This window comes from Macrosteles quadrilineatus, unplaced genomic scaffold (assembly GCF_028750875.1).
Source record: "Macrosteles quadrilineatus isolate MER2022 unplaced genomic scaffold, UCM_ALF_1.0 Scaffold_7__1_contigs__length_78375512, whole genome shotgun sequence".
NCBI classification, from domain to species: domain Eukaryota; kingdom Metazoa; phylum Arthropoda; class Insecta; order Hemiptera; family Cicadellidae; genus Macrosteles; species Macrosteles quadrilineatus.
Window position 1 is genome coordinate 17,138,434 of NW_026542600.1, and position 21,248 is coordinate 17,159,681.

Genomic DNA, 21,248 nt, shown 5'->3' on the forward strand with positions numbered 1-21,248 from the left:
TGCGTGTTTTTTCTCCTTGTTGTCCCATCGGAACTCGGCCGTAAACGATGTTTAGTCAACCCGACACGTGAAATTGGTCCCGACCGTGAGAAATTTGAGGAAAACAACGGTAACAAAGTCTGGCTACAAGGGTATATTAAACTATAAATACGTCGGATTTAAAATTCCTATCGAGATTGTTGTATTTTGTCAAATCGCGTTTGGATTTTTGGTTAAACGTTTCAGTTGCAGCTATGAAATTGGAGTGAAATATAGGGTGTTTTCCTACCACAAGTTTTGCGAGTCACTATTTAACGTGAAAAAAGCTTATGTTGGTATCGGCTGTTTTCATCACCTTATTGCTGACCAGCTGATATGCATTGTTGCAAGGTTGAGGTTTAGTATTGTTGGGAATAAATTGTAAATACGAGTCAACTTGGTGTTTTCTCAAACTCAAAGAGTTAGACGTATACGATAAAGTAAATAATTGGTTTTATGCCAAGAAAGAACCGTTTATCTCCCAGACAGGTAAGATGAGACCGACAACAATGCCGTCATAAATACTGTACGCTGGAATGATTCCATTTTACTAAACAAAGTACTCTGTCAATAAAAAAAACTAAGTTTTGTACACTTTAATGTTCATATTAAACAGTTTTTGTAGGCTCGTAACGAATATTGACAAAAACGCTAAACCTCATACTGTAGACAACTATGCAACAATGCATAACAGCTGATCGTCGAAGTAGTAGGAATACTAGCATTATAAGTTGTTTAGTCGTAAAAAATTTGTCATATGCTGAGAGTAACAACTAGTTAAATTATGCAACAATTCATAACAGCTGATCGTCGAAGTAGTAGGGACACTAGCATTACTAGTTAAATTATATGTTAGCCTATACCCTTGGTAAATCATAACTAATAATCAATTAGTTTAGTCATTTTTTAATTGTTTACGTTTTAAACAGTTTCCGTTGGAATGAATGAAGTAAATACCCTCGCCACAACAGACCTGCAAACTAAGCGAATTTCTATTTTCCCTATTTAATTTTCACTTAAATCTATTATAAAAAACATGGTTTAACGATTACCTAGGCTTCCTGCTACAGAGAGGGCAATACGATGTTTTTTTTTGTTAGCGAATTTCCCATATAGGGAATAAGCTATTACCGTAGGTCTCATGGTAAGACCTAGACCCGGGACCGATTTACTTTTTCGTTTTGAGGTCCCCAGAGGCCAAAAACACCATCCGTTCAAATTCATATATATATATATATATATATATATATATTTATATATATATATATATTTATATATGTGTCCGTTAGCGCGATAACTCGAGCAAAATTGATCCGATTTTGATGAAATTTGGTACAAACGTGTAAAACTACATTTATTCAAACGAGTTCGTGAACCAGCATAATCGGACCATGGGATCAGGGGTTTATGGGGGGTTTTATGGGGTAAAAATGGGTTTTTCTCATTTTTGACCCTAAAAACTTAAAATTTCTAAATTTCTCTCTAGACCAATTTGAAGAGCTTAAAAAAAAAATAATTTGGTATATTGAAGAAAAAATATGTTGGACAAATAACAATTACCAACATATTTTACATATTTACATAACAACGATTACAATCCAGGACTTCTTAAAAAAAATACAACAAGATATAGAATGCTGGAGAATTTTAATGAGATAAACTGCTGAGGTAGACTCCAAATTTAAAGCAATAAGTAGCAATGGATGACTATGTAGCCATCGAGGTATGGTGTCGTGTATATATGTGTAGATGTATGTGTGTATACGCTGCTTTGCAGCGTCTGGTCCCTGGCAACTATACTACTTCGTGCCCGATCACTAGAGATTTAGGCTAGACATAGGCTTATCTCGGCAAAATAATGAGGACATGAACTTCTCTACTCATCTGGACTTCATGTACTCTCTGAAGTATTATCTATAAGTATAACGTACACAAAATTTCGGCAAAAGAAGCCCCACTCATCAGAATCACTTACTGATTATAATGAGTGGGGCCTCTGACAGTGTAGTCTAGCCGGGTGTATATATTCTTAGTGTGTTAAACAATTTTCATGCGAGAACCAAACTATGATTATTTCGCTTATAACGAGGGAATTATAAGATACAATTTCGCTTATAACAAGGGAACGGTTTGAGATAAAGTTTTCAAGTTTGGGCATTTTCCACTAAACCTTATATGGGGATTCCATTAAACACATTTTCATCGTAATAAAAATACCCCCGCCGCAGCAAACCTGCAGACTAAGTGGATTTGCCTGATTCGCTTGTAATTAAAATAGGTCTTTAAAATATCAAATGTTTTCCTAATATAAGTAACATTATTTTTAATGAGTACTTAGGTTTGCTGCTACAGGAAATCTAGTAACGAGTTCGTGAACCAGAATGATCGGACTATGGGAACGGGGGTTTGTGGGGGGTTTTATGGTACAAAATTTGGGTTTTCGCATTTTTGACCCTAAAAACATAAAATTTCACAATTTCTTTTCAAAACATTTTATTGAGCTAAAAACAACAAATAATTTGATTAACCTCCAGTCAGCATCCAGTTCAGATCATGTAAACCGACACCGTGTGTGCGACAGACTTGTTACAATTAATAATGTTTGTATTTTCATTAAATGTTAAATGCTAGTCCGTGTTCGTGTTATGTGTTTTTAATGTGACAACGCTGCTTAAAAAAGCTGAATCTTCTGTCTGATGATGGCATAATAATGCCGAAAAGACCATAACGCAAGTTACACCAGATTGTGCTGTAGTCAAAGGTAAATAAATACTTTAAAAAAATGCGCTTTTAACTTGTGAAATGTAGGTATATTTATTGTTACAAGGACTGCAGTAATACAACAAACAATTATATGGAAAAAGTATAATCGTACGTTCTTCTAAAATTGTCTTAATTGGCCCGTGATCAATCATTTGAGTTGCGGAAATGCCTGACATTTTTTCAATGTTTTTTATGTTGGCTTGGCTCAATGCAATCGGGTTATTAGCTAGGGGTGAATCATAGCGTTCAGAAAACTAATTTAACAAAACATGCTGTACGTTCCCGGCTTAGGTGAACTCTAAGTGATCTTTGCTTTTACAATGTAACTTCGGCTAAATTTACTTTGAAAATAAGTGTTATTTAGTGGCTTTGTTTCATTTTTCCAATACTTTGTAAGTTTGTAGTTTCAGCCCAAACATTTTTACTATTCAATAGTAAATATCTTGAAATGATCTATATGTCATATACTAATTGATAAAATATCACAGACTCTTTGTGTGTGATAAGGCAATAGCTTCTTGTTTTGACAATAGTTTATCCCCTGTGGAACTGATCACCTCCCTAAATTTGAATTGAAGTGATGCGCGCCTTTGTTTTTAGGTTGATATGAACCTAGGAGTAACGTATTCAAGATGCGTTTCCATCACTTAAAAGTGCCCATTTGTACATCTACTTCATGGGTATATTCTTGAAGTAAAATGTACAGAGGGGTGGAGCACGATGATAAAATTAATTTGAATCATAATCAAGGTTAAGACTAAACATTTTACGGGACTACTTTCTGCGTCAAAATCATTGTACAAAGCTTGCAAAGGGGGGGAAATGTAGCTTATTCTTCTTATACTATTAAGTGTAGGATTAGGTAAATTTTTTAGCCCCGCAGCGCATGTATTAAGCAGCAGTTCTTTGTAGCTCCAAACAGGTTATTTATCACTCATATTAGTATCATCACTTTTCACTTGACTAACCAAGCAGAATGACGAAATGTTCTAAACGTACTAAACAAGGTATAATAATAATAATAATAATACCTTCTTCCTGCAGACTAAGCGAATTTCCATTTACCTAACTAGGTTTCTACTAAAGTATTCCCCTAAAACTGTCAGATTTATTGCCTATTTAACAACTCAAATAGCATAGTCTACTATTTGGATCATTTTAAACTTTTTCACTTTTCATAAATATTACAAATAGGAAATATTTTCTTAAAGGCAATAACTAGCAGTTGAATAACAAATTTCCAAATATAAATGTTAGGTGTGTTCCTTAACAGTAGGAGTGCTTTTTAATGTTACAAATACACGATTAGTAACAAATGTTTGAGTGCAATTGTTATTTAGTATACAGTATTTTTTTAAATTCATATAAAATGTAAGAGAAAAGGGTTAATAATGCTATACAGTATTTCTAAGATTTGACTATGTTTTACTTCTTACAATGGCGTTTAAATACATTACAAAGATTAGACTACATTGAAGTGATTTTTAATTGTACCTTAGCAGTTATTTTTAAATATAGGAATGAGTACACAATAAATAATGTATTAAAATGAGTAAATTATTCAACTGAGCGGACAACCCGGTTTTATATCGTTTCTTCAACTCAACCGGTGTTGATATTTATCTTCTGCAAATAAATAAAATGTATCATCACGTCCATAGAATGGTCGAATTATTTAACTTATATCAACTATCAAAAAAGTTAACATTCATTTAGCTTTACGATGATCGACTAGCAAAAACATAAATAATTGCTGGACTGAGGAGGGAGGTTGGTGTGACATAAAATCAACCTCCTCGCGCTATTAATTACTCAACTGCAAACACACTACAAACTTTATTGTAAATTTCTCTATCGAATGTTGAATATCATCCCTTCAACTACTGCTTTGTCGCTTAAAGTTTTTGCTGGCCCAAAAATAAAATATTTCCTCGCATACTAACTTTTTCATGTCACAATGTGAATATTCTTAACTCTTTTTCACAATAGATATTCCAATTAAAATTAAAAGTAAAATATATTTATACCATTGCATTCTGCATTTAAGGCAGATTCCAAATATATAAATATTATTGTACTTAATCTGTGTTATTGAAGGCTAGGAGCGAGTTAACACCTTAACACACGCATCCAGTTGTATTATATTTACTTCGATTAATAAGCCCTATTATTCTAGAAATAATAATCTTTATGGTCTAATGTTAAAGAAAAACTAATAAAATAGGTAGTTTAAATCTAATTACCGGTAACAAAAATTGAATAATTCAATAAGACTCAAATTCTTGAGGTTGGTTCTCGCTCATAAAACTGGTACCGGAGGGCATGGAGTCCCTAAGCCCTCACTAACCTATTGTCCAATTTTGGTCGTTCTTGGTGGTGTTTTACACTGCCCTCGCACGTCCAATAGGACCTTACCTGGACGAATCCAGGAAGGTCCAATTTTTGAAGGGGTTTAACTGCCCCACAAAATGGTACATTGTGCTGATGAAAACCGTCCGTCTCCTGCGTGCGTGTCACCCTGTAAAACTACTAATTAAACATGTACATTTCTTAGCTAACGCGTTTTTTTCTGTTCGTGGAAAAATAGCGGCAAGGCTTGCTTTTTAAGTATATTTAATCGAAAATTTACACTAGTCTTTCCTAACTCAAACGCAATTTAAATTTTGCAATTCAGTTAACGATATAGCATCTTTGAACAAATTATATTTACATACATTCAATACTTCGTTTACGGGTGAAACACTATTCACTGTAAAGAGAAAACAATACGGTCTTAAATTAGTGGAAGTCTATTAATTCACCATAAAACTGTTGTATCCTAGTTTATATCACTGTCTCAAATGTGCTTGAATAGCCAAGGGGTCGTTTTACGTGCGATGTAAACAGAATAAATGAGAGATAAAAGTTTAGAGCTCGTGTAAACTACACAGCAGACTTAGACATTAAAACACAACACGCCAAGGGTTTGACAGATTCAAAATGATGACAATATTATTTTCCAGTTTCAACCTTTTCCGAGTAAGCTTTTAAAATATATTGATGGACAAATCTGACTTAAGTTCTACTTATTCACTTGTGAGGTCTTCTATGTTAAATATAAGTTTTGTAGACGTCAGATAATCTGAAGACCGGCCAAGACATATACCTCTTGTTCCTAGTAAAATCCGACTAGTAAAATCCTAGAAATACCTGTAAGTGATTCTACGATTCTATTTTATTTTCAAATTGCAGCGTATAAACAGAATTTGTTAAATACAAAAAATATGACCAATATTATTGAATTCATTTACTAATATAATGGTTTAAATTAATCTGTGCTTTTGATTTTCTGAAACCTACATAACTTAGGTCTCATGGTCCTAGACCAGGGACCGATTCACTTTTTCGTTTTATGACCCCAGAGGCAAAAAAAACAAAAAACACCATCCCTTCAAACTCGTTAGCATGATAACTAAAATGAAAAAATATGATTTAAATTTAATTTGGTACAACCTGTAAACCTACATTTATTCAAACACGTTTGCGAGTCAGAATTATTAAACTGAGAGAACGGGGGTTTTATGGGGTAACATTGGGTTTTCTCATTTGTAACGATGGATTTCCCGATTTCTCTCCAAAAGATTTTGAAGGGCTTAAAAACGAATTATTTTGTACTATGAAATTATTATTCTTATAGATAATAAGTAAACTGTTCTAGTTTGCTTGTTTATGGATATATTTATACCAAACTTGGCAAATTAATTTATTTTATAATAAGCAACGCACATTTTACTAAAAGAAAATAAAACACTGCATTACCCTCCCCGTAGGAGCGATCCTAAATTTTCATTAAAACTAACGTTATTCAAACAGGGGATACAATTTAATTTATAATAAATATTTTAGAGAAAATCCAATCTGGCAAATGGAAATTCGATAAGACTGCAGGTTTGCTGCGACAGGGATATTTCTTCTTTGTGGTTGACACCATTACAAAGTACGAGTATAAGCTTGTCGTACATTAACATGTGATGCAGATACTATGGGGTGAAGGGCTGCAGATGGTGGGGCGCAAAGCCAGGATTCTAGGGGTTGGGGGACATCCCTGCAGAGCCTATAAATTTTGGTTGCTATAGCAACCGTAATGGCTTCCCTGTGCGAGGCTGCGCTCCAAGTATTTCCATCATGGCCTTCCCCTCGCCACCAATAACGGGTCTGAGAACGTCCCTTCTCCTATTCCTTCAACCCTCTAGCAAAATTCCATTATTCATCCCCATAAAGCTTCCGACGCTCTGCTTATCAGGCACTAGTCAGCCATATTAGAACTACTAAATTATACAGGGTTATGTGATAAAGCATGTGCGTTTCCAAAGTTGTAATCGGATGGCATTTACTAACCGCAGTTTAACAGTCAAGGGAACCACCCTTATGGCGAGTTGGTTATGAATATCAAATGAAAATGTGAAATTATATGGCCCGTGGTTTTATAACCTTACTACAATGTCTAGTTAGTATTATATAAGAGGGATTTCATTGTAGTTTTAAACGTATAATTAAATTGTAATGTAAAGTTCGTACGGTAATTTGCTAAAAATAAAATAAACAATTAAATAGAAGCTACAAATTATTATTACAAGACTTATGTTATGTTGAGTATTTTTAGTACATGTGCTGAATAACCTAAATGTCATAGCTAGTTCAGAAACGTATACATTTATGAAAAATTTAATAACAAAGAACTTAAAATCTAGATGGTTCTCAAATAGTTATTTGTGCAACTAGTGAGCAATTGCCTCACTCGAGAGAAATCCTTCTCAGTTTCTCGAGTGAGGTGATTGCACTTTGCACTCCAGTTGCACATTAAATTTTTTTGCATTTACCATAAAAAAATAAGTTGGTAAAGAAACGTGCCTTCACGTTTTAAATCTGGAGCGTTAAAAAGTAATTAGGGTGAGACAATGTTAACATTGTCTCACTGATGAGCGAATTGGCCACTTTGCTTTTTAAAATCAGTGAGAGAACATGTACATTGTTATGTAACTGTAGGAAAAAGGTATTTTCATATATTTTACCCATTACTGATTAATTTAGTCAGGGCCGAACTTACCTAAGGGCGGACGGGGCGAGCGCCCTTGCACAGTAGTTTTTATTAATAACTTCGAAAATTAATCAGACACTTACCGAATGGCCTTCTTTTTTTAACACCTTTATTGTCGTTATCCTAAATTTAAGGTTGTTGTTAGGTGAATTTTAAGGTATTACTAGGAACAAAATCCTTGACTCTTAGGGACTTTTCCTCAGGGTTGCACTGGGTTCCGCACTTAGGCCTAGTTTACACGAGCATAGCTGCTAGGCTGTGGCTTTGACGGACCAGTTCCAGTTTCAACTTCAATGAAGCCGTTCACACGAACGTACGGAACGGCCGCGGCGATCGAGTTGAAGGGGGCCCCTTCGCTTGGGGCAAAAAATACAATAAATAATATAAAAACTCTTGTTCTAACGTAGAACGTAACTTGTAAAATTGTGTTGAGTTAAATGGAGATTCAATGGAGTTCTAATACTTTTTAAAAATAAAAAAAACATTGTTCTGTTTTGTTATTCTTTTACCTCTAAGTATATACCAATCATGATTTTAAGGGGCAGAAGTATTATATTAACCATTCAATAAAAAGGTTTTTTTAAATAGTAATTACGTTACTATAGCCTATTACAATTATATGTCGAAATTTGGATCTCCAATTTAGTCGTTAGAGTCAAAATCATACAGCACCAGTACGATTAAAAAAAATAATCTATATAGACATTTTATAACAACTAGTGTCGTATGATTAACAAAAATTACATTTATTGGGAGCGGGCGAGCGTTGTCGACTGAAATCGTAGCAATCGAAGCAATAAGCAGAAGCAGCTTGCAACAATAAATGATAATGAGCTGATAAGGGATCCTGTCTAGTCCTGTCTGTCTCACGCACGCGCATACATACACATACCTTAGCCTTATCGCCTATCCAAAACAATTTAACTCACTTTACTCCCAGTGTGTTTTTGGTTGACATTGTCGTACTTTTGTGTTGTATTTTAATTCTTAATTCTGCAAACACCACAAAGCACAAAGCTGAAGTTAGTAATGTTGAATTGAATGTTTGTGTTGTATTAATCGATGATATTGGACACATTTAACATTTTTCAGTTACTCATATAAATGCTTGTGATTGGATGGTTATTGGATTTGTATTGCAACATTTTACTCGTCAAGGAAAAACTCAAACTTGTTAACGTTCTTAATGGTACTTTTCATGCTACGACTTTAACATACAAACGAGAATTCCAAACCAAAACCATTATGAAAATAAACATAAGTCATATTTTATGGTTTTATAGTTTTAGTGCGACCAAAAAATGTAGGGGGAAAAGGGGTTTTAATTGCCAGGCCAAAGTATCAAAGTGGGAAGTGACATTTATAGGGAAATTAACTATGTTCTAAACCTTATATTGATTAATCTATAAAAAGTAAACTTTAAAACTGTTTTTATTTTTATCTTATAAATGTAGTAAAAGGTTTGCTAGTAAAATTGTGGTAGTAAGTTATAAAATAAATTAAAGCTTTAAAAGTTATCTCTGACTTACAGCACGTGTTTAAATATAACTTATTCCATTAATTAATGTTAGTTATTTTTTATTTGTGTTTTCATTCTAGCACCAAATAGAATGTGTATTACAGTAAAAAATAAATTTAAATTAAACTCTTTATAAGTATGTGTTATTTTATTTTTATTTTACCTATAGTTTGCATTATTTGTTGCAAAGGATATTACATTTTAATGTATTACAAAAAAATGTGTAAGGTACCTGCTAGGTATATTACATTTTCATAAATGCAGTTACAAGAAGAATAAATCTTAACACTTTACATTGTAGCTATTTTCAGACTTAAAATATTACATAAAATTAGTTTATGCAAAATACATCATACTACTCCAACAGGTTTACATATTAATTCACCTTTACATTGCCTAATTAAAATTAGTGTGCATGTTATATGCGTTATATTGTGTACAGTATATTCTCGTATAATCATACTGGGTGCCCTCTGAAGTCGTTTCGGCTTGTCTTGGAGTGTGGGACTTCTTACGTGGAGTCCAAGTTCAAATTTCTAAAAGAAAAACCTTTACTAACATAAACAAATGGAATACTGTATAAACACTTTAAATTGAATGGGTGGAATTATAACAACAACAATGTGTTTGAACAGTATACGTTTAATACTAGCATGTGCAACAAGTACAAACAAGTAGGTTATCCTAAACTCCAATGATGCAGTTAGATGTTAATCGACACTACATAATATCTTCAAAGCAAGGATCCCACAGTAAAATGGCAATGATGAAGTGCTTATAGTCGTTCTTGTCCAATTATCACGCTTGCAGTTCTGTTAAGTTTGTACTACAGGATGTTCACGACTCAGACCATTTTTCTGACCACCTTGCCGTTGGAAACCCGAGGTAGGCTGTCACGGAAATGTACTCCACCTCGCAGTCTTATCTTGTCTTCAACTTGAACTGAAATCAGTCAAATTGTCAAGCTAAAAACTTGCATGTTTACTAGCAAATTTCCCATATAGGAATGAGCTAATTCCGTAGATCTCATGGTAAAACCTGGACCTGGGACCGATTTACTTTTTTGATTTGAGGTCCACAGAGACCAAAACCACAATCCGTTTGGATTCAGAACTTATAATACAGTAAATATGTTTCTGTTAGCACGATATCTCGAGCAAAAATGCTCATATTTTGATGAAATTTGATACCAGCTTGATCGAACTATGGGAATGGGGTTTTGTGGGGTAATCATTCGGTTTTCTCATTTTTAACCACAAACATAACATTTTGCAATTTATTTCTAAACTATTTTGTAGGGCTAAAAAATAAATAATTTAGTATATTAAAGTATATTAGTTGGTATGCACTTAACAGTTATGGATAAAATAAAATACGATCTATAAACTGAAAGTGATAAAGTTATTCTTATGGAGAATAGGTAAACTGTTGCTTCTTTATGAACATATTTATATCAATTTTGGAAAACTTATTTATTTCTTATTAAACTATTAACATTCCACGAACAAAAAACAATTAAATATCATGTTATTTAAATAGGGAATACATTTTCATTGTTTAAGAATAATGCTATGAAAAACTCAAACACTCTGTATAGTTTTTTAAAGGAGATATATGAGTGAAAATCCAATCAGGCAAATTTAAATTCGCTTAAACTGCAGGTTTCCCGGGGTATTTTAAACCTCGAGCTTGCATAGACTGATCACTGTGAATGGGACAGAAAGTGGTGACTGCAGTAGTAAGATGTACATGTAAGTGGTCCATCTCGAATTAGCTATGTCGGATGGACTTTTCAGCCCAAGGACTGAGCTACTGTGTTTTGTTTTTACAGAAACTGAAAAGCACATAATCGTTTGCAAATCTGGTTAAGGAATTGTTTTTTTTTCACTTGATAGATTACACCATTAATCTTACTACATATAGTTCATATTTTGGGTGACACGTCCAAAATAAGGTATAACATCTGTACTTAAAACCAACCAATAAACTTAAATACTGATGTTATCATTCTATGTAGTAGAGTATAACGTAAATAATCAGCTCAAGTTCAATTTTATTAATAAGCATAACATTTTTTCTAGTGATTTTTGAAGCAATTATAGTTATGATTTATGTAATGGGATTTATGTAATATGTGTATAATGTTCAAAATTCTTTATTTAATAGTGTTTCCAAATCTTGTTTCTTAAAAAGTAACTGAAACAATGTTCACCACAAATATTTAATTTTTTGAAATAGCAACTGCCCTGCCCTGTTCCCCTTCAGCTGTACCTTAAAGTTACAGTGATGAGATCAGGTATTCTGGGACACCCTCTAATAACCTAGTCTTGGAGGCTAAAAGTTACAAGAAATATGAAAGAATAATGCATGGTTGTAAGAATAATCTTGCGATCGCATTGTAGCAATCTTGTCAATTATCTTCATGTGACAACCGGGGTTTACTTGCTATGGAAGTTTCTATTCCTGAATGTAAATTATTTCGCCATATAATAAAGGGTTTTGGGGTGATCTATATTCATTTCTTGCACAGTGAAACGGAATAATAGCAGAACGCTAAGTATTTGTGGAAGGGACGTATTTATATAACTATCTGCCCCCTCTAGGCAGCGAAGTTAGCCGCCCCCTCCCCCAACGTCTCGTGAGCGCTCCCCGCCCACAATGACATTACCCCAATACATGTCCTGCCAGCTGACTTTGTAGAAAAGTAATCGGCAATTACATGATGCATTAACGAATCCAATAACATTTTGAACCCTTTTTAAAAACATTTTTGTTTCGCCGTTATCATGCAAAACACGATTTTGTTGAATGAAACGTTGTTGTGTACAATCGGAAGTGTCATAATCATGTTTTGCGGAGCGAAAACGGCAACAAACACGCCCGTTACAACGGTTCAAATACTACTATTTACTATACTACCTTGTCGACGTCGAGGTTCAAAAAGTTCGCCTTTCACCGCTAGATATCTCTTCCATCGAGGGTTCGCAACAGTTCATCTAAACACCGCTAGATATCTCTTCCATCGAGGGTTCGCAACAGTTCATCTAAACACCGCTAGATATCTCTTCCATCGAGGGTTCGCAACAGTTCATCTAAACACCACTAGCTATCTCTTCCATCGAGGGTTCGCAACAGTTCATCTAAACACCACTATGTGTCACTGAACCTGATTTCTCAATCCACTAGGACAGTTGTTGTTTTTATTATTTATGTATATAAACTGTAAGCACAGGAATAAGTTTTTTTCAAAATGCAATGGTTTTAGACTAGGTGTTGTCTATGATGTCCAGGATTCTATGCTAGTAGTGCTAGTACGCTTGTAGTTTGCCGAAAGGTTCTCGCACTGTTGTAGGAGAATTGATTCATACATAGCCTCCCGCTTAACCAGTATAGACTGAAGATCGACCGTCTACGTTCCCAAATTATTCATTAGTTAATGAATCTTTGAAGAGTTGGCGCTAAAAGCGCTAGCTCGTAAGAGTATACCATTCTAGTAAAGTAGTAATTGAAAAGGCAAACCTCTTCTTAATCTTGCTACTACTTGACCTTACAGCCCGACTTTGCTCCTCTATTTTGTATTTGTTTACGTTGATTACGTCAATAAAGTTTAAATAATCCATTTGTTTGACTTGCCAATATCATTTAGATATGTTAAATAATCATGTATCTTCCACAATATCCAGTTTTAACGATTTTAAGTAATCGTAATCTTGGATGTATAATTGCTCGTAAGTCTCAATTTTATCTGTTAGAGATTATTGTTGATTCTCTTTTCAGATATTAATTTTAAATGATTAACGTGATTAAAATTCTGCACTATGAGTATTTTCCCTTATAAAGCATTCCTACTTAAAAGAATACATCACGTTTTTTAGTACATTATGGTATAGACAATACCCCCGCCGCAGCAAACCTGCAGACTTAGCGAATTTCTATTTACATGAATTCGATTTTAAATTAAATTTATTTAAATAACATTAGGTTAACCTAGTACCTAGGTTTGCTGCTACAGGGAGGCTAATAAAGAGTGGTTTTTAGTAAAATATTGGTAGCTTACTATAAAATAAATTAATTTGCCAAGTTTGATAAAAATATTTCAATAAACAAGCACTAAAAAATGCACAATATTCTCTATAAAAATAACATGGGAATTTTAAATTTGCATTTTTTTAAATTTTCTCCGTAACCAATACCCTTACAAAAACACTTTGATATACTAAATCATTTATTTTTTAAGCTCTCTATAATGGTTTAGAGAAAGATTAGGACATTTTGTGTTTTGAGGGTCAAAAATAAGAAAAAAAATTTTTTACCCCCTAAACCACCCGTAAAACCCTGTTCCCATTGCCCGATTATGCTGGTTCGCAAACTCATTCAAGTTCATCCCGCCTTGCACCTTCAAATCAAATCCATCAAAATTGCAGAAAAATTACTCAAGTTATCGCGTTCACGGACATGTGTATATATATAAATTTTAACTAATAGTGTTTTTGGCCTCAAAGGACATAAAAATGAAAAAAAGTATATCGGTCCCGGCTCCAGGTCTAGGTCTTACCGTGCAAAGTACGGTAATAGCTACTTCCCTATAGGGAAATTCGCTAAAACCTGATATGCCCAGCTGATGATGTTTTTATTCATATCTGCAATACGTTTATTTCTACAGAATTTTACATTATTACATAGTCTCTCGTTTAAAACCACCGAGGGTTGGTTGAGAGGGTGTACTGTACTGTATAACATTTTACTCCGAGTATGTTATCAATCTACCCTTCATATATTTAATATCAATTCCTATACGTCGACAGTTTGAAAAGTTAGCCCCAGCGACACTTACCATCGACATATATCCTGATGTCTTCCTCTGCCACTTTACCCTGATGCTGCGGCCTGATGACCACGAAGGCTGTAGGGTGCTGGCCATCAGTGGGGTGAGTCCTTCCCACAACCACCGCGTCCTGGATGGCTGGGTGACCCATCAGGATGTCTTCTAATGGAGCTGGTGACATCTGGTGGAAATTGACCTTATTATTAGCGAATTTCCCTATAGGGAAGTAGACAACAAGGCCTAATTAAGACTTGTACATTTAATTTTTCATTGTGATGTCCCCAGAGGCCAAAAACATTGTTGGTAAAAATTAGTATATACATGTGTATAACATATGTCGGTGAACAGGATTACTCGAATAATTTTGGTCCAATTTTTATGAGGGCTGGATAAACTGAAATGAGTTTGCGAATCAGCAAGATCGAGTCATAATAACACTGTATTCTATGACTTAAAATTTGTAAAAATAGTTTTTTTTTATGTTTATCCTTTACATGAAAATATCCAATTTTAATTACAGTCATCTTAAATGGCAAAAAAAATATAATTATGAAACGTAACGGAGAAAATAAAAAAAAACATTTTAATTTCTATTTATTCTTATGGAAAAAGAAAACTATTGAAGTATGCTTGTTTATGGATGTGTGTTGTTTAGATTGCGCAAATCTATTAAATTAATCCTATCTTATTAACACTTGGTGAAAAAAAAAAATACTTTTTACCTTCCCCGTAGGAAGAAATGTAGGTACTCGTTAAATCTAATGTTTTTAAATGGGGGTACATATGTCATGTTTAAGAAAATATTGTGGTAAAAATCCAATCGAACACATAGAATTTTGCTTGGTCTGCAGGTTTGTTGTGGCGGGGGTATTCTAAATCTCGTTTATAGCCTATACCACTTTACTTAAAAATCGCCATTTTATTCGAGTTTGGTACTTTTTAAATCATCGTTTTATACTTGCTTTTCATGCTTAATCATAACCATGATAGTGTTCGTCCATATGCGTAGGATGAAGTAATTCGCTGGAGTTTCATGTGTGTATTTGAAGGGTAATTTAAATTTTTGTCCGTCTTGGAGCGAAACTTCTACCGATCAAAGTTTTCTCACAACGGCAATGTTGCTGTGTTCGTTATTGAGTCCGACATAATCGCAACATTTCATTTAACATAATATGATAGAACAGCAACAGTAACTATGAATTGACTTTGAAATCTGTAGGTCATAGGACAAAGAACTATGTGTCAGCCTCAGTAACTGGGAGTTGAATTTATCTCGAGGGACATTGCACATACAATTCAGTTTTCCCAGCCTGTGGGACGCGTACCTGGCTTCTATAATCTTCAGTCTTGGTTTTCTCGTCGATGTTTTGAACTATACATTTTGCATTCCCCTTACTGTACAATGCGTTTTATATGTTTATTTACAGTATGGATAATATGGTCTCCTGGGAAGACACAACAATCTGTTCCCGCAATAGCGGCAAAATCGTGGACATCTCCAAAGATGGCGGGGACATCATTAACTTTACTTGTTATCGATGTGAAATTGCTGACAGTTGGAACAAATTGCGTCCCATGAAAATCCCAAACTAATTGAAATTGAAATTGAAATTGAAATGATTTTTCTCCTCATTTTGGAACCTTTCCATTCCTAATTGTTACCTTCAAGTTACCAAGTGGTACTAAAAATTATTTTGCCTTTAGAAGTAAGTGTACACCAGGAATAAGGTGGGGAACCCTGTTTTAACTCAACAGCAGATTTATTAGCCGGGAATCAACTTTTGAATCTGGCGTGATCAAATTTCAAAGACTTCGCAATTTAAATTGCCCAAAGAGTGGAATTTATGATAATTTATACTAACTTTACCTTCTCTCCTCTGAAGTTAATGAGGTCACAAATTCTTCCTCGTAGGTATAAGTTGCCCTCACTGTCAAATATACCCGCGTCCCCCGTGTCGTAAAACCCTTGGTCATCGAGGAAGTTGCAGTTGAGATCATCTCTTCTCCAGTAGCCCTTGGTGCACGGGGACTTTATCCAGATCCTTCCCATCACCCCTGGAGGAACTGGAGCCCCGCTCTCGTCGAGTATCTGGAAACGTCAAACCGGTGAATTACAGCTGAAAATTATACTTAACTCTTGCGACAAATATCTGGAACTATGAATAAGTACTCTCAAATTATAACAATAATTGTAACCACTAAATTTGTATTTTATTGCTATTGCATCTGTTCCGTCGATGTACACACATTTAACATTCGAGAGAAGCTGAGGAATTGAGAGTGTAGTAAAAATATAAGTGTACTGACTTAACATTAGGGGGTTTATGTTACGCTGTGAACAATGTTTGTAGAAATTCAATGTAGGTATAAGGTTTATTATAAATACAATTGGAAAACTAGTGAGTAAGCCACGTTTTGGCATTCATGTTGGAGTTTTGGTCAACCGAAAGGACATAAGAAGTTGTAAACGAAGTTCTAATGTTTCACTATAAGTAGTCCATGGTGTATGATCAAAGCTGCTACACATTAGCCTCTGGGGAAATGCTCAGAGTCTAAACTGTTCATATTTTGGAAATACTTTAAGCATCAAACCATTTACACACACAATAGTAAAAATAAAAATAAAATACTTGTATTAGGCTAAATTGATCAGGTGGGACAGGCAAAGGTTGGATTTGGTTATCACAGGAAACTACTGACGTACAGGAAGTATATATATGGAACAGAGTCAAGAGTAACGGGTGGACCGCGAACTAAATCAGACTTATTGTAAATGTGTACAATGTAATACCATTGCATGCAAGTTTTAACGGTACAGGATACTTACACCTCAGAAGCGGACTTTATTAACCTTGTCCCACTTCAAATAGACATGTGATTTATTTATTATTTTGACCAGAAAACAGCAAAAAATGGTTTGACATATTTTTAAAGCTTTCTTTGCTTCTAAACCATTTATTTATTGTTACACGAAAAAGATTTTTGCTGGAGGCCCAAATTGTTGCTAGAGTTGTGACCTAACCTACCTGTAGGTCGAAGAGTTAATTTTTTATAGTTAAAAAAGTGCGTCAAGAGGTACTTTGATTTCTCTCTCATGGCTACTGGTTGCAACTTAAGCCTTAGTTTTGGGTCCTTTTTGGTGACTAAGATTCTCTCGGTTATTTTTGATCGCAGCTTGAGTTCCACCGAACCTTTAGATTTTGTTAAATTTTTACGAAGTCGACGGTCCAGGGTGCATATTTTCAGGCCAAATGAGTGAACGAAGGTTGTATTATAGGGTCAACAACGTTTTTACTGACTGATCAGTTAGATCTTTAGCCAGGATCATTTATTAAAAGCCTGATCGAGAACAGCTGGGTCCAGTTAGAATCTTTTGATCTTTCCCAGGATCGAACAAGCAACCTTCGCATCACTAGCATTATATCCACTCAGCTCCACTACTGTTTACACACTGGTGCTTCTCGCACGGTGCGACGTGCATTTTGTTGTGCCTCGCGAGTGTCGGATTCATATTTATGCGCTTTAGCAAGTGTGCCGCAGTTTGTCTCTTTACTGCCAAGTATACTCAATGGTATCACCATTGACTATATACCATAGTCAAAGGTTTTATACATCGATGGTCGCACCAGTGTGTAACCCGCCTGAAGAACTCTACGTACCTTCATTTCCACACCGCTGACCAGCCTACCACAGGCACCCAAGGCAAACTTCTGCATTTCCATGTCTTTGATAACCATTTCGCTGATGACCCCCGCCTCCGTGCTGCCAAACAAGGTCACCATCTTGGCTCGACCCTTCAACACCTTGGAGAAGAAAGGGCGAGCGACGCTAGGCAGAATAATCTCTCCTCCTGGACAACGACACTGATTATTTAACTGTAGTTATACATCGGTGAGGACTTTGTGGAATAGTTTAGTTTAAGGCCCGTTTTTTCAGAAGCGTCTGGTGCGTCTATCACTCAGCGATTATGCGTCTATCGCTTCAGCCGCCAGCGCCTGTAACAGCGCCGCTAGCGATTACTAATAGAAGAAACACTTGTTTTGAGGTTGACTTATTTATTATATTTTTTAAGTTGTGTTTTATTTAATCAGTTAACAAACTAACTTAGCTAAAAATTCAGAAAAGTAACATTTTTAAATATTAATCCACCCAAATATATAACTCTCTCCCAGTAGATGTATAATGCCGATTGATCGCCATGAGGAAGTATGAGGGGTATGATGGCTGATGTAACATTGTTAGTAGGGTAAAAATGAGAGAGCTAGCACCACCGTGTTATTAAACGGCTGAGAGAACTGGCACGGGGAGAACGTACATGGGTGAGAGAGCTGGCACGGTGAGAGAGCTGGCACACGGTGTCGAAAGTTTCCGTCGGCGTGTCGGGGTGGACGGTTGAGAGAGCTGGCACCGCGGAGGCTGGCACACGGGAAAGGTGTCGGTGGTGTGTCGTGGTGGACGGACGAGAGAGCTGACACCGTGGAGGGTACAGGTGTGACAAGATGTATTATAAATATTTAAATTAACATTTTGATTTTTAAGGTGGTGATGATTAACTCGCAAACGCTTGTCGCTTTTGTCAATTAGTGTTGAGTGTAGATAGTTTTCCAAATGCGTGGAGTAAATAGAGTGTTTAATTGTTAGCCTGATGTAAGGAATAATGGATAAATAATATGTTTATATAGATTAATTTAAAAACGATTATGGTGGAATCGCAAGCGATTTTATGGCATGCGCTCGTATATCATTTAACGTTGAGGTTGTTTCCACAAATATGTGACATATTTTGTTTGGGAATTTGTGTTCGAAACTTATATTTTAAAAACTACCATGTGATTAAAAAAAAAATATATATATAAAATATTAGTTTCATCTGTTTAAAAAATCTTAGGACTGACATATGTTGTATTTTAAAATAAGTTAAACAATTTACAGATTGTATAGTATTTAGATAAGCGCTTAATGGATTTGCATCGTGGCTTATCGTGACGTTGCAGAAAACATGCGATAGTGATAACTGCGAGTGCATCATCAATTCATTTGAGTCAAACAACAGATAAGATGTCTAATTTATATACCAATTATTTGTTTACAATCTGAAGCAAGTCTTTATACTGATATCGATACGAGGTAGGTTGTGTAGGTCATGTTTCAGGTTGACGAGCGGTTATCGTCTCGGGCTTCGACGCGACGGGACCGGGTTCGGGACTGACGAAGGTAAGTATATTAGGATAATTTATTTTTACTATATTTAATTGTAATTTATATATGTAATAAAAGAAATGTTTTTGAGTTTAGTATATATTTATTCACAATAAGCAGTAGTACTACAGTATAAAAAATGTCTATTATATATCATGTTAAACAATATTATCTTTTTGAATCCAGGAGTTTTTGGACGAAGGAAAACCAAGCCATTTTACAAACACTTTATCATCCTTCTTCTTGAGAATCTTTTCGACTAAGTAAACGTCTTTATGTTTAACCTTAGTTAGCTCTTCTTGATAGAATCCTCCGGCAATGGGTTGGTTCTCGGCATCTACCAACTTGTAAGTGACGGGTTCTGTCGGAACTACTTGCGTGATGCGAAATATTTCTGTGGAATAATTCGGAGTATATCCCTTGGCGAATTCCCCTTTATATTTGCTAATGCGGACGTAGTCGTTAATTTCAAACTTAGGTATCATTCGTAGTTTGGGTTGTTTATATGAATAAATGGTCTTTAGTAATTCCATTTCATTCTTCTTTGATACGTCACACGGCTTCATTTTTATAGTCGAATGTTTCTTTGTATTGTAGAAGTCCATTAGTTGGTCTAGTATGTCGATCCAATTGTAAGTACCATTAATTGTAAATTTTTTCCACATAAAATTTTTTAACGTGCGATTAAATCTTTCTGCCACGCTCGACTTTAAAATGCTGTAGGTAGAATAGTGGTTAATTTTATAATCACCCATCAACTTTTTAAACTCGGAATTGTAGAATTCTGTTCCTAAATCGGATTGTAAATTTTTTGGAACCCTTCCCTGTTTTAATATGTTTTCCATTGCAAAAGTAACCTCTTTACTGGTTTTAGTTTTGAGAGGTCTTGACCAAGCATATTTTGAAAAAACGTCAATTACTGTGATTATATACTTGAATCCCTTATTGACCTTGTAATATTTTGTCATATCAATTAAATCACACTGCCAAAGGTCGTCAAACCCTTTCACAACTACCTTTCGTCGAGGAAAATTCTTTCTTACCGACTTATGTAACTCGTTAGCAATATCTTCTTTTATACCCATAATATTAGTTACTCTATAACTCCTTTATCTCTGAGCTCTGATATTATATTTATAACTTCGTTATTGTGACTAGTATTACCTGAAATCTCTGATAATTTCAATAATCGCAGCCTGTCCACAATTTCATTTATATTATCATAATGCACATAGTCTGGAGCACATGGATAAGTATCCAATTTTAAATAGGGAGTTTTTAACCCACTCCCTTTCTTAAAAATATTTTTTATATAGTTTCTGTATTTAAATGTATTTGTAGCTTGAACCTTCTCTCCATCAGAATGTCTCACTAAATGAGCATTTGTAAGCAGTAATATATCTTTAAAAGAATTCAGATCATCTTTAGTGATAAGTGTCTTATTTGGTTTCTTCTTAAACATAAGTTCCAACAAACCAATTGTTGGTTTAAATTTTTGACCTTTTATTTTAATGAAACTATCAGATGGATCGTAGTTAATTTTACTATTTCCAATCATCCATTCATCATTATCACCTAAATATACACCATACGTATGATCCATTTCATTTTTACTATCGTTAATAGATTTATTGATATAATCGTTAAAATTTTCTTCGTTTTCATCATGTTCACTATTGGAATCCGATTCTTCTGATAATGATTCATTGGTTTGAATTTGTGAAGGTTTGCTTTCATTCATAACTTTAAGTGATGACGACGGAGTTTGTTCACTATCAAGAATTGATGAATTCTTGTCACTCTTTTTTTTCTTTTTCTCTTCAATATTTTTTACTATTTCACTAATA